Raw genomic sequence first — 3696 nt, 5'->3', positions numbered from 1 at the left:
AATCGGACTTATGCCGCTGCTATTGACAGGATTTCCCGGCGGCGATTTGATATTCCAAATTTCTGGAACATTTCCGACGGGAAAAGTTTCCAAATATTCTGTGTTGTGCAACGGTCCTGGGCTTTTTTAAGAAGTTGCCTTGCATTGTGCATATACATAACTCGTCGTCTTAGTATTGCATAGCTCAGGTTTCTTATCTCGCCGTTTTTACAGTGCCATGTTTAGCTTGCGGAATAAGTACCTTGCGTATTACGGTATCTTCAATATTAGTAATAGTTTACGTAATGTAATATTTACCATAATTTCCTTGCCTTATTTACAGTACTTATCTTTCAGTATTTACAGTATTTACGTTGCAGTTTTACAGTAATCATGTTGTAATATTTACTGTACTTTAATCACGTGTACAGTACTTGTTTTATAGTTCTTACTTTGCATTACTTCCCATACTTCTGGCATGATATATATATATATATATATATTATTATATATATATATATATATATATATATATATATATATATATATATATATATATATATATTATATGTGTGGTGTGTGTGTGTGGTGTGCTATTCTTATAGTGCATAATTATCGCCACTAATGCCGTCCGATTCATAAGGCACTACATACAGTATTTACAGTACTTAGATTGCAATAATTACCGTATCCCCTTTGTATTTATAATACTAATCTTACAGTATTTACTGTAATTATTTTGCAGGGTTGCAGTAATTAGCGTATCCTCCCTTGTATTTATAGTACTAATCTTACAGGATTTACTGTGATTACTTTGCAGTGTTGCAATAATTACCGTCTCACTAGTATTTATTGTACTAATCTTAAGTATTTACTGTAATTACTTTGCAGTGTTGCAATAATTACCGTATCCCCCCTTATATTAATGTACTAATCTTACAGTATTTACTGTAATTACTTTGCAGTGTAGCAATAATTACCGTATCCTCCCTTGTATTTATAGTACTAGTCTTACATTGTTTATTGTAATTACTTTGCAGTGTTGCAATAATTACCGTATCCCCTCTTGTATTTATTGCACTAATCTTACAGTATTTACTGTAATTTCTTTGCAGTGTTGCAGTAATTACGGTGTCCTCCCTTGTATTTATAGTACTAATCTTACAGTATTTACTGTAAATACTTTACAGTATTACAGTGATTTTTTTTTATATCTTGCTATATTCCCAACACTATTATCCATAGTACTCATGTTGCAAAATTTACTAAGCATATCTTGCACTATTTTTATCTCATGTTGCAATACTTCTTAGAACCGATCTTGCACTATTTTCGCTAAATACACTGTAATATTCTCTCCAAGATTCGCTGAGTTTATGACTTCTGTATAATACTTATAAAAATATCAGTGCCAGCATATGATCAGATGATAAGTCATGCCTTAGCTGGTGCAGTAGTCAATTTAACCTCTGATTAGATAACGACTACAAAGATGAAGGCAACTCATACTGGCTGAGGATATAGTGGGAAAGCATCATCTCAAGAGGTTGAGGATTTGTGGAGAATTTGTTCGTCCTGATCAGTACTACCATTGTTATTGATAAGGTTGATGTATGGCGCAGTTTTACCACGACGCCAGATAACTTACAGTTAGTTATTCACTCAGTTTTATTTTGAGTCTGTCGTTTGTAGTGAGTGATGAATGTTTTTGGGGTCAAGTATGCGTTAACCCTTTCGGACCGTTAAGCATGATATATCTCTTACCGTTTGTTGATCGACTGTTATTTATCTGTGTTTATTTTTTGTTTACTTCAGTATCGGTGGCTTTTTCTTTCGTAGTGATTATGTTATAATATAGTATATAAATATATATATATATATTATATATATATATAGTATATATATATATATATATATATATATAGATATATATTATATATATATATATATATATATATATATATATTTATATACTTATTTTTATATGTTATGTACATACATACATACATACATACATACATACATATATATTTAATATATACATGTGTATACATATGGGTTATTATATTTCTCCTATATTCATATAGTAATATATATATATATATAAGGGATATAGATATTAGTATATATATGGGGTTTTATATATATGTAGATATACCATATATATTCATATATTTATATATATATATATGGGTATCTATATATATTATATCATATATTATGATATATAGCAGTTCTCATGGGTTGGATTGCATGAATTTGGGTTTATTTGAACTTCAGGAGGTCCAGTGTCACTGAAAACTCCTTAGGGCGGAGGGAGATAATAGTCGACTGCTAGCCGCATGTAGGTGCAACCATTTTTCTTCCGTTTACTGTACCTCCTTTCATATTTTCTTTCTTCCATCTTACTCTCCATCCTCTCCTAACAACTGATTCATAGTGCAACTGCGAGGTTTTCCTCCTGTTACACCTCTCAAAGCTTTTACTGTCAATTTCCGATTCTGCGCTGAATGACCTCGTAGGTCCAAGTGCTTGGCCCTTGGCCAAAATTTTGTATTCAATTCAATTCAGTTAAACATCACTGAATAATTTTTCATAGCTGTCCTTACATGTATTGTGTATCATGTATTATACACTATGCTTTGTATTTAATGGTCCCTCTTTGAAGAATTTTCTCTGGAATCAAATTTTCTAAGGAAAATCTCAAATGTTTCCCTTCCGCGCTTCAGCTTATGAACGTTTGTATTGTATCTATTCACAAAGGTTGCAACAGGTGCAGATGGTGACTCCTCGAGTCTGGATACTACTGTTAATGTCTCATGCCCTTTAAATCATTTTTCTGCGTTGGCTAACAGCTCATCACTAGTGATACGTTCAGAGAGAGAAAGAGAATGAGGGACTTCGCTCGATGGGAATTACAAAGGTTTAATCTGTTACTGGCGTTGAAAAAAAAGTTTAAAAAAGTAGATGGAAAAATACACTTGTTTCAGGTACTAAAAAGTGGTACATACGTTTATTCTCTTACACGCACACGCACTCGCACACATGTATATATATATATATATATATATATATATATATATATACATATATGTGTCTGTGCGCCAGTATATATATATACATACACACACCGCCTATTCAGCAGTATGCCGTTCCCTTTAAGTCATCACCTTGGGATAACTCCCAAGAAAAGTATTGACAACAATCACTACAAAATGTACATCCAACCTACCGAATCATGGACCAACACTTGTGTACAAAACTTGCACAACATCAGCCACTTCGTACACTACACAAAGGGCTCACTAGCAACGTGTCTACCCTCCCACACACATAGACTGCCGCTTGCACGTTTATCTGACTTAGGCTTTGAAAGGTATTATTCTAAAGTAGTCAAGCTTTACAGTTTTTGGGAAATTCTGTCATCTTGAGTTCATCCGCGCTGATACCCAGTTACACTAGTTAAATGGTAATTAACTGGTTACATCTTACAGTGGTGGATAATATTGTCTCGGCTGTCCTACCACACACACACACACACACACCACACACACACACACACACACACACACACACACACATATATATATATATAATATTATATGTATATTATAATATATATATATATTTTTTATTTTTTATTATTTTTTATTTTTTTTTTTTTTTTCAAGATTTTAAGCTAGAACCAAGGAAAAATAGTCTTTTACCCAAGTTTAA

Source organism: Macrobrachium nipponense, chromosome 8 (assembly GCF_015104395.2).
Source record: "Macrobrachium nipponense isolate FS-2020 chromosome 8, ASM1510439v2, whole genome shotgun sequence".
Taxonomy (NCBI): domain Eukaryota; kingdom Metazoa; phylum Arthropoda; class Malacostraca; order Decapoda; family Palaemonidae; genus Macrobrachium; species Macrobrachium nipponense.
Note: the sequence above shows the minus strand (reverse complement) of the source record.